Source organism: Triturus cristatus, chromosome 2_2 (genome assembly GCF_964204655.1).
Source record: "Triturus cristatus chromosome 2_2, aTriCri1.1, whole genome shotgun sequence".
NCBI classification, from domain to species: domain Eukaryota; kingdom Metazoa; phylum Chordata; class Amphibia; order Caudata; family Salamandridae; genus Triturus; species Triturus cristatus.
This window is the reverse complement of record NC_140582.1, coordinates 1,262,904,490-1,262,916,316: the sequence shown is the minus strand read 5'-3', so window position 1 is coordinate 1,262,916,316 and position 11,827 is coordinate 1,262,904,490. Positions and strand designations below refer to the sequence as shown.

Genomic DNA, 11,827 nt, shown 5'->3' with positions numbered 1-11,827 from the left:
TTTACAGGGGACTATTTACACAAGACAGGGCCACATGGACCGCTGTCAGAATTAGCACAAATTACCAATAGTAAATGTAGAACATATACCAACTGTAGCACAAATTATAACTGTAGAGCACAACCAGTAACTACTGGCGCAATAATGACCTCAGCATTATCACAATAGAATCAGGTATAAAACCTATCCTGTATACATCATAGGAGCATAACACGTTATGCAATCTCCCACCAGTGTAACGCATTAGACCCTACCTCCTAAGTATAATTACACTAGGGGCGTACATCACACAGGGAAGTATAATCTCCCTAACATAAACCTAAACAGGTAAACAACCTCCTATGCAGAAATCGTATCTAGAGGTATAAAACACAGGGTGCGCAAAACATACTACACACGGTACATTCCCTAACACCATAAGCATTAAACAACCTCCTATGCAGAAATCATATTTAGAAATAGAAATAAGCATAAAGGCAATGCACATTGCGCAAACGTACACATGTAGAAATAATCATGTACCCTAGGTGAGGGCCAGCGGCGTCACTATGGGGGTGCAGGGGGTGCGGACCGCACCGGGTGACACCCTCACATGGGGTGACACCATCGGGGCCGGTGTGCGCAGAGCAACCTAACCTTTTAGGAGGAGGAGGTGCCTGTGCGCAATGCGCACTGTCTCCTCTCCTTTCTTTTATTTGCTTCCCTGTGAAATGGATCCAAAAAAGAAAATCACTTTTGCTGGAAATCAATGTCTTATTTTTCTGACATTTAATTCCAAAGTGCAGAATCTGGAATAAAAGTTTAAAAATATGAAAAATGAATAACTAAATAAAGTAAGACAGAGTGGTAGCAAACTGTCTAGATTGATTTTATTCACACCCAAACACATTAGCGCCACTTTTACAGAGTTTGCCAGTGAAGCGCTATTTTTGTTGTCTTGGCTTTGTTTTCCCTGGGCTTGGAACTAGTGCTTCAATCCTGGAGGTACTGCAATGTGAGGATTGAAAAACAAAATTTGCACTGCTGCTCTGTATCTAGGGATGTTGTCTTTTTTACCATACTGCTTACCTTTTGTAAGGATATAAGCAGTGGCCATTGAAATGGGTCCATTCAGGGCCCTGTTGTCATTTCCTTAACTTTTCAGGCAAAAGCACTCACTTATTTCTGAACAGTGAGTGTAAAAGCGTTAAGGTAACCATGTTGTTCCTGCTTACATTTCACATGGTTTGCAAAATTTTGCATTCCCTATGATTGTTTGCTTTTTCCAGGATGCTGTCACTTTTTACTTGTAGGCCACATATTGCTCTTGCCCAGTGCGTAATTTAAATTGAGCCGCATCCAGGTGTTTATAGCCGGCAACAATTGGGTTGTAGTTGAAGGCAGTCTGAGTTTTTCTCAGTGGGGCAGTATGGTGTTCAGTGGGGTAGAGGATGTGGCACTATGGCCAGAGCTGCTGAATTTGGAACTGGGGAAGCAGGTTCAGCCTTAATAACCAGTCCACCAGACCACTCTCATGAGAGAGCACGATCCCATGCTAGACCTTAGAAGGCTTCGCAAGACATTAGAAGCCCCGGTGTCGTAGCAAAAGCAGGTGGACCCTAGCATGACAAGTGTAGGTTAACCTTCAAGGCTTGTCCACCACTATCCATACTGAAGTTCACCTCCAGTCTTGCGGGCAGGCCTATGAAGCAGTACACCCTAGAACAACAGTGACCCTGTCACTGAGATCACAGGACCCTTGAGAAGGGCCAGCTCTAGGGCGGTGCAACCGGTGTGACCGCACCAGGTGCTGACTTTAGGTGGAGGCATCATTTTTGCAAGTATATTATGGTTTTAAAAGCTCTTGCTGCCTCCTTCCTGGCCTCCAGTAATTTTCGGTAACAATAAAAATGTCATGATGACTATGGTGATTAATGTTCTTCCTAGAGAGAGATCAGAATTTTGTCTAATGGAAGATTTGACTCATGTTAAGGTAGCTTAGAGGGTTAATGTACCTGGGGCAAAGAACATGTACCATGCAGATCACAAAGTGCGCATAATGTAAATAGGCCAGTGGGCTACTGCTTTTGTCAGAGAGATCCCTTTGTTACTTGCAGTTTATAAGCAGGGGCGGTGGGTGAGATTTTAAAGTGGTGGGGCGCAAACGAATCAGCAAACAGCACCGTAGCGAGCGAGCGCAGCGAGCGAGCCCGAACCCCAAAAGGGGGGTTTGGGGGGGTTACCCCCCCCATGAAAATTTTGGAAAAAAAGAAGAAAAAGCGTGCATTTTCAAGCAAATTTGAGAAAGCAGGAAGGTTAATAAAGCAATTGTGAAAGTGCAGTTATTACATTAATAGATGGCATAACATAGGTAGCTGCTTATTGAGTATTACCACAGAGCTTCATACATTCGGTCCTATTATGCTCAGGTGCTGAATTCAGACTATAAGACTCATGGAAATCTCAGCTCTAAGAGTAGATGTGTCCAACATAGTTCCAGGAGGGCCAAATCCACGCCAGATTTTCAGGATAAAATAAGTGTCGGTAGAATTAATCTAAATGCTACTCATTTACATACTAATTAGATATTTTGAATCTGTGATGATGGATCCGGCTCTCCTGGACCCCTGCTTTAGAAAATGGCAATTTTGTGTAACGTGTGTTGCTTTTTGCTGCACCCTAAAATGGATACCTTAGCTACCGTTAGGGAAGCGCCAGCCTCAAATCAGAGATAACATCTAATAGAAAAACATAATAGTAAAGGGTACACTTATTTAAAGAGACAGTATGCATTTTACACAGGGCCGTCAGACAGAAGGGGCTTTTGATTTAGGACTGTACTTTACAAGGCCCTTCGTTGCTGCTTCAAATGTATACATTATAAAAACAGGTCTTGCTTGCTTTTGTGGCATAATCGCAACATGGCAGATAATGGCGGCCGCCTATAAATGGCACCATATATTAGTGTAGCCTTCAAACTTACATAATTTATTTCTAGTCTGAACGACATGGTCATGCTGCCGGAAAACCATCTTACTGCCTGATTTTACTGTCTTTATGATTACCAAAAGCACACGGTACTCCTCTGTGAAGGAAGATTTCAAATGGAGTCCCATCTCTGCTCCCAGAACCCTCGGAATATTTGTGTTGAGTGTCAAGCAATGAAACGTTAGTTGGCATGGTGCTTCAACATAAAACAAAACCAGCATTTGTCACTATGTTTCTGGCGTTTAGCACTAGGGAAGAATAGAGCAAAAACTGGAAACCCAGTGGGATTATCCTGCTAAAAATGTCATCTCCCAGACCCTTGTGTGTTAAAAAAAAACAGTAATAAATACATAAAAGACTTTAGAAAAATTGTCTGACAGAAAAATAAAATTTAAAGTCCTCCTTCCCCTGCTTTGTTTATCATGTCTGTATGGTGGCCAAAAGCATCTCAAAGTAATTTCCTCTGGCTCATTACATTTAATTAAATGCTGCAGGAGGTGCTCAATATTTAGTATAAAGGCAGAAAAAAATGGATGAGGACGCAATAACCTTCATGTGAAGAAAAAAAGAAAATTAGAACAACCCATACGCTGGCGAGGCATTGTGCATTTTTGTTTCCAATCGCCACCGTGCAGAGATGCACATGGAAAAAATTGCCCACCAAGCATATAGTTCTACTCATGTCCATCCGTTTGAAGTATAAAGCCGAAAATAAAACAAACAAACACTCAAAGAAAAATGTTCGTCATTCCATATAAAACATGTAAGAAAAACAAAGAAATTATACATATGAATCAATTGCCGCCATGAGACTCACTGAATCAAAGGGCATAGCGAAAATCCTCCTGTTCCCGACTCGCGCAAACTCGTGTCAATATCCAAACATTGCATTACATGTTGCCGGCCTACATTTTAAAAAATTCATTATAGCAGCCAAATGCAATTCCTATCACGTGCATTGTGCGCAGCATTCAGTGAAGTTTCCAATGTGGCGTACAGCTCGATAGCCTGGTCACATTAAAAAATACAGGCAAGTACCGCAACATGAAATGCGATGCTTGGATATTGACATGAGTCAAAAGGGCCATGTGAGCCAACACCAAAGTGTCTTCGAACGTTACGTAAACTACTGCTGTGGAGTGGCATGTAAAAGGCTTAGTGAATCAGGAATACAACACCCAGAATGCAGCAGAATGCAATAGGTAAATCCAGGGCCGGAGTTCAACACGAGATAGAAGACAACCAATCCCAGGTTCAAAAGTCAAAGGATTGAAAGCCAATGGGCTCAATGACTCAAAACAATGCCTACCACCCAAGCATAAACAAAAACGCCAAATTAACAAGTCCCACACTCAATCCAAAGACAGATGGCATACATTCAATCAAAGACCACGCGTAAGAAGAACCAATACCTCAGAAACCCACGGACAAACCGCAACTTTGAACGCTCCGGAAGAAACACCTTGCTGCAATAAAAAAAAAACATGAACTGGAGTCACTCTTGTCTGAGTATCTGTTAAGGAGTGCAGACATTAAAGACAATCTGTCTGGTTCAGAAGGGTGTGCCTGATTCCCGCTCAAATATCCTGTTCCCAACATAAAAACACTTATCTAGGAGGAACATTCTTCTATTTCCAGAAAGCATAAAATTTGGAAAGGCCCTAAGGACCAGTCTTTAAACATACTGACTGATTTCAACTGTTTAGTTCTGGTCCCACTCAATATAGCAGCAAAATGTCCACAGGCACACATTTGCACTTTCGAAAGCTCAAGATAGATATATAGGTAATGAAATGGTCTGAGGTAAAAAAAAAAAAACAATATTAATTACACCTGGGGTGCGGTATAATAGCTTGGGAGTGGAAAGGGATATACGGTGTGGGAAATGTAAGTGAAGGTGACAGAGGGGAGAAACAGATATGGAAAAACATTACAAAAATCCCTGACCACCAACATTCCTATGGTCTAAGGCTCACAATAAATACAAGCGAACATTTCCGACATGGTTTTTATGCAATAGCACACCTGTCCATCCCTCAATAGCCTAACAACAATCTGCCCAATATTGCAACACTTGTTCAGTTAATTGTTTTTCAACATGTCACATGAGTAGACGAGGGGAAAGAATAAGCTGGGAAATATCGAGTCTTTTTGTATTTTCTTACCATTGAATAAAAGTCTCCTAAAAACGAGTACAAATAACTGAATGCAAAATCAAAGTGCTGTCATTTCTCATAAGTCCGGAAAAATATGTTTTCGTTAAAATTATTTTATGTACTGCAAGGTTACAAAGTCCGTTCTCTGGTCAGTCCATGATTTTTTTAAAAACTGCCTTTGTAATAGGTAATCTAACCACAGTCGCGGCACTCGCGGCACGCAATTCTCGGGGGCGGGGGTTGGGGTTTAATGTAAAATAAAAAACTTGACTTACCTGATCCCGATCCCGCGCGTGCCACCTCTGCGTCCAGTTCCTGGGTCAGTTCGGACTCCGGAGCAGGAGAAGGTCTGGGCAAGTCCGTCTGCAGCAGGAACAACTTCAGACTGCGCGGCAGGTGTCTGCAGCGTCTGGATTGGCTGGCGCCACTGGATTCATTGGCTAGGGCACAGATACGGCCCGCCCACTAGGAGACCGGGGGGCTGCGACGGCCTCTCGGGTCCCCCCTCCCTCGCTCTCCTACTGAACCTATACTAGTGGCTGACAATGCGCATGTTCTGGCTGGTCACAACCTAAACCCGAGCATGCGCACTACGTTCTGCTATCAGATACAGTGACTGTCTGTCACTCAAACCTTGTTGAGTGCTGCTGCAGCCCCGCCCCCACCCCCACCCCCTTCAGCGGCCGATTGCCGCGCATGTTTAGAATAGTAGCGTCTGCCGTCTTTTATCAGCGGCAGCACGAGAGTGGTGCTTGCACGAATTAGGGCGATGTGTCTAGTGGGGCTACGCCCCAGCGCCCCAATGGACGCACCGCGGCTGTTCATAAGTTAAAATCCTAACATAGAACATTGAGCTATTAACTGTCATCTACTCTGCAGCAACACAAGTCACATTTTTTATTAACTTTTGATACGTTTGAGCTACAAACTATTTATTAGTTTAAATGGTCAGATCATGCTGCAGATCTTGGATTATGAGGAAAATATGGCAGAGCCATTATTATTTAGAAAACATTTGCAAACTAGGATTTTTAGCCATTCATGTTTGAACTGCTGTTTTGGAAAAGGGAGAAGTGCTGATGTCAGAAACTCCATGGCTCGGAGACAAATGGCTCGTGCTTCCACATTTTATCGTATTTGGGGACATTCTGTGATTAGAAGTATATCCTACTTTGTGAACACATTTTACTGTCAATAACTCATTATAACCTTAAATAATCATGTGTATCCATTGGTTGATAAAACTGGGCAGTGAAACCAAACAAATACAAAAAATTGGGATGTTTGCGCATTCTGGCCACGCCTCTGGCTCTGCCCACTGATTCAATCCTTGGGTTATTCCGGCCCTCTGATTCTCCGCCCACAGTTCCCCTACTTTTATTCCCCCACTTCGACCACTGATATATCGTGTTGCTGGAGAGTGGGAACACCACACCAGTAAAAAATACCATACCTATGATATTATAAATTCCAATAAACTGTTGACTAGCAGGTAGCCCACTGTACAACCTGATTAATGAATCATTATCACACTGTTGTTAACAGGCACATTTTGTAAATATAGGACCTTCATTTACAAACGTTGCTAAGGATTCTGTATGGTCCCGTTATTTGCCATCTGTGTCCACTGGCGAACTCGGAGCGGAGGAGGTCCATGCGGTAAGTCGTGAGGGGGTGACACCATGAGTTTCCCACACCGGGTGACACCAACCCTAGTGACGCCACTGATCTGTATCTCAGTCCCTCGAGTGCCTTTTTCATACCTTCGCCCCTGGACAGGGGCTGATGACATCAACTAACACCGTGCGTGCTCCCTGAGGCTGTGTGTGCGTGCCCTCTGGGGGCTTCCGAAAGGGCCCACCTAGTATTATTGGCAGGCACGGTGTAAATAAGCAACACTTTCTTTTAGTTCTGACCTACAGACTCTTTTAGGATCCAGCAGTGGTCAGTGCTCATTTCATCGAGTGGTGTGATCTTGTGCAGCCTGTGTCAGCGCTCGCCCTCCATTGGTTGTTGGCACTGACACTTCTTTGTACTGGGAAGGGATTGGAGATGCTTCAGATATGTTTTTTGTCCAAGCATCATTTACTGTCCTCTTTGCTGTTCTTTTGTGTGTTTTCCGACGTGTGTAAAGTCGTCTTTTCTAAACCGTGTGTGCATGTTCGGCCGCAGCACACGGTGCTGCCTTTGGTACTTGCTGTCTGCTGCTTTTCGTTTGCGCTCAGTTTGATGTGAAATGGTTTGCTTTCACAGTGTAACCTGCAAACAAATCTGAAACCCGTAAAGGTTTGAAGCGTATCCTTTTTTTTTAATAATACATGGAAAACCTAAAAAAAAATTGGGTCACCTTAAAGTGCTTCGGTGCATTTAACTTTTCTGAATATTTAGCCCTTTGTAAGCGCAGTAAAAACTATCAAATGTTGTTCATTTTGCCTTAAAATGAACGGAAATGCCATCCAGCTTTGAGGCACTTCTCTTTTTCACGCCAACATGCAGGAGAATGAATTTCCTAACAGGAAGCCGGCAGAGTGGGCGGGGCCTTCTGTGTTCGACTCGCGGAGGGTTTTACAAAGTGTGGAACATATCACAGCATCGAGCACTAGACTTACTGATGCGGAGCTACAACGCCGTTCTCAGGCCGGCCGAATGTACTCTAGTGCTTTGAAAGCTCTTTCTTTTCTAAGCGCTGTACGAAACTGATGAGTATTGTCAGGGCTTTAAGTGTAATGAAAAAACTGGGGGGGGGGTCTCTCAAAGGGGCGTGGCCGATGTAATTAAGGGCGTGGCTTAAACACCTAGGCTACAAATCTGTGCTTAGCATAGTGTGCCACCGACTGGTATTGTGGTCTCTCTGTCATTGCATCCAGTTATATAATACTAGTAACACTACACCACCAACAAACCAGGAGTATTGGCTTTGCTAATGGTTGTTAGTTGCTTAAGATAAATAAACAACAGTTGCTTAAGATAAATAAACAACAAACAGCCACCGCCAAAACCAACTTCCAGGAAGGAATGAAAGACGTCGCGAAATGGATGAAGCTCAGTCGTCTGAAACTGAACTCTGACAAGACGGAGATCCTCATCCTCGGACAGTCTCCATCCGCCTGGGACGACTTCTGGTGGCCCGCAGCGTTGGGTACCGCTCCGACGCCCACGGACCACGCACGCAACCTAGGATTCAGCCTGGACTCCTCCCTCACGATGACCAAGCAAGTCAACGCCATATCATCTTTTTGCTTCAACACCCTGCGCATGCTCCGAAAAATCTTCCGGTGGATCCCCACCAAAACCAGAAAGACGGTCACCCAGGCCCTCGTCACCTGCCGACTGGACTACGGGAACACCCTCTATGCAGGAACCACACCCAAACTTCAGAAAAGACTTCAGCGCATACAGAACGCCTCCGCACGACTCATCCTCAACATCCCTCGCCACAGCCACATATCCGCCCACCTGAGAAACCTACACTGGCTCCCCGTCAGCAAGAGGATCACGTTCAGGCTCCTCACCCACGCACACAAGGCACTCCACGGAATGGACCCCGAATACCTCAACAACCGCCTCACGTTCTACACTCGGACCCGCCAGCTCCGCTCCGCCAGCCTCGCCCTCGCCATCGTCCCATGGATTCGCAGAGCCACCACCGGAGGAAGATCGTTCTCCTACCTGGCGGCCAAGACATGGAACTCCCTCCCCGCCCACCTTCGACTGACCCAGGACCATCTCACCTTCAGGAAACACCTCAAGACCTGGCTATTCGAGCAGTAGCAGCACGCCCCCTCCCTCAACGCCTTGAGACCCTCACGGGTGAGTAGCGTGCTCTATAAATGCCCTGATTGATTGATTGATTGATTGAAACTATTATGCCCTACCGTTTTATAACCCTTGGCTATAATTTTAGGTAATTTGCGTGGCTTGTCTACATCTGGGACAAGCGCCAAAGCATTAGACACCTGAAAGTTGGCTGCATCACCCTTAACATTAGCAAGGATTAGATCAGCAACCACGTCATACGCTCCAACTAACCTCATCCCCAATTCTACTGTCGCCTCTGGTCCGTGCTTATCCTGAACATGCTTGATCACAGAGGAGAGTACTGTCATGGATGGTGTGCCAAAACATTTTGCATAAACCGCCGCAAATATTTTACCCCAACTCTCACAATCAGAGACTTCGGGTACTAAGTCTTTCTGCAAACTAATGATCAAGACATGGAATTCCCTCCCCGCCCACCTTCGACTGACCCAGGACCATCTCACCTTCAGGAAACACCTCAAGACCTGGCTATTCGAGCAGTAGCAGCACCCCCCCTCCCTCAGCGCCTTGAGACCCTCACGGGTGAGTTGCGCGCTCTATAAATGTTTTTGATTGATTGATTGATTATAAGATAGAAAATGCCTCAGTTCTGAAAGAACCATAACGAGCCCCTGATGCTGAGAGGCTGAGGGCAACAATGGAGGGTACAACAGAGGCGCATCTCAGCACCGGCAGGACCCGGCCCACTTAAAGCCCTAAGTATTGTCCACCATAACTGAACACAAACACCAGCCTCTATACACGTGAACTGCATTTCTTTTTTCCACTCCTGCGCAGTCATTCCTTTCTCAATGTGAGTGAGCCGAGTGCGCTGATGCTTCGCAGGTTTTGTCCCGGTGAGTCTGTTCCAGGAGCATCTTTCTCTAACGCTAGTAGCGCACTGTATGCAGGACATACGGGGCGTATTAACAAGGGCCTTATCTCCGCTTTAAAAGCCCAAAAAGCAGAGATAATCTTTTCGCCCTATTTACAAGAGGGTGCTAACATGCATTAGCGCATGTTACCACCCTTTTACCCGACGCCTCCCTTTGCATCTCTAAGAAGATGCAAAGTGGGCGTCACTGGGCAGTACAGCCTCGCAAATATCGCTGATGTTCACATCGCGATATTTACAAGGCTGCCCCAGCATTTAAGAAGACGTTCATTTTTGGAGAAAACCGCTTTTTTTGCCAAAAACAAACGTCTGCAAAATGCAGACTTGCCGATCCCGAGCATCGGGGTGGATATTGCTGATACAAACACAGGGTCGCTGCAATTTTTATCGCCCTGGAGAAACGCGTTGTTAATAACGCGCTACCAGGGCGATAAATTGCAGAGATAGACGGCGATAAATAAAAAAGCGCTAAGCGCACTTTGCGTTATTTATCGCCGTCCCTTCTTGATATGCCCCTACGTTTTTATCTATTGCGCCTTTTCCAGCCAGGTCTCCTCTGCAGATTTCCTCTATGTTTCCAAGTTTACCTACAGGTTTCTGGTTCTGCCTTTATTTTCAGAGTACAATAGCACATATGTCAATGTCTTCATTATAAGGTGCCTCATAAAACACTGTTGCAGGTTCTAAGCGCTGTCTACAACAGATCTATATTATTTACTCAAACTTCCTATATATTTTTTTCTTTTTGGTCGGTCTCAAATAAAACAAACATGCAACGCTTCACGAGTTTGCGTGTCATCCCTGCGCAGAGGCCATGCTCATCGTCTCTGTATTGATAGGTAATACTCATTTGAGGTAGGCTCTGGAAAGTAAACAGAGCCACAATTGCAAAAATGCAGTCTGCAAACAAGCAATAGCAAAGTCAGCAGGTCTGACGTTGGCCGCCAGCTGTTTGACAATTCTTGTCTTGTTAGCTGCCAGCCCCACATCAATCTAAACAAAAAATGGCTAGTACAAAAATCTTGTTTTGGTCACAAAAAGCGCACATTGCCGTCGTACACCCCGGCACTGGAGGGAGCTACTTTGTGTGCGGATGCGCTCCTTGTGAAAGGGCAGGAAGCCGTAACTCATAGTGAAGCCAGCCAATGGCTGAAGAGTACTGACAGACGGCCTCTTGATGCTTGCTGGAGTGGGTGGAAGAAAAATGTGAATGACACAACCACAGACCAAGAGATGATGTCTGGGTGATGAAGTAACTATACTGGAGCATCATTTTAGTAAAATCAAAAGGTCTCGGCTAACACAGACTTAAAAAGCCAATCACTCTGGCATTGGCTGCCAGCCTCTTGCCTTTGCAAAGAAGGTAAGAAAAAAGAAAGAAAGAGAGGAACCAGAAAGCAAGAACAAATATAAAGAAGAAAAGAAAGAGGAAAGAGAGGAAAAAAGAAAGGAGAGAAAGGAAAGAAGGGAAGAAAGAAGGCAGGACAGACAGACGAGGTTCAAAAGATACACCGCCCTCATAAACTATATTCACAGTTCATGTGGGCAACTGGTCCGATGTGAAAAACACAGTGGACTGATAAACAAAAGCCACTTTACAACAGCACTGGCAAGAATTGAGACAGCTGGAATGTGCCCTGTGCTAACATCTGGTAGAAAGCGTCATATCACATCAGGTTGTACAAACAAAGGCAACACTAATGTAAAAATACAACAAAAACACTGGCACTGAAGGGAATTCGTTTGTGAGCTGACGAGCTCCTTGTAAAGGCTTACATTCCCTCACTCAAAGGCAAGCTTCAGCCAGTACTCAAAGTCAAGCTTCAGCCAGTACTCAAAGTCAAGCTTCAGCCAGTACTCAAAGTCAAGCTTCAGCCAGTACTCAAAGTCAAGCTTCAGCCAGTGGCTAAACCCAGACCTAAGCAGTTGCTTTTAAATTAGAGGGTCTTTGCTAACGCTAGACCTAAAAACAGAGATGTCTACCAGCGGTGGCTAAAAGCAACATGTATTC

General features: G+C 44.8%; 1 pseudogene; it reads right to left on the bottom strand.

Annotated features, from left to right (window-relative positions):
• Positions 1-10,580: 10,580 nt before the first annotated feature.
• Positions 10,581-10,679, bottom strand: LOC146863559 (U6 spliceosomal RNA; annotated as a pseudogene).
• Between the last annotated feature and the right edge of the window lie 1,148 nt (positions 10,680-11,827).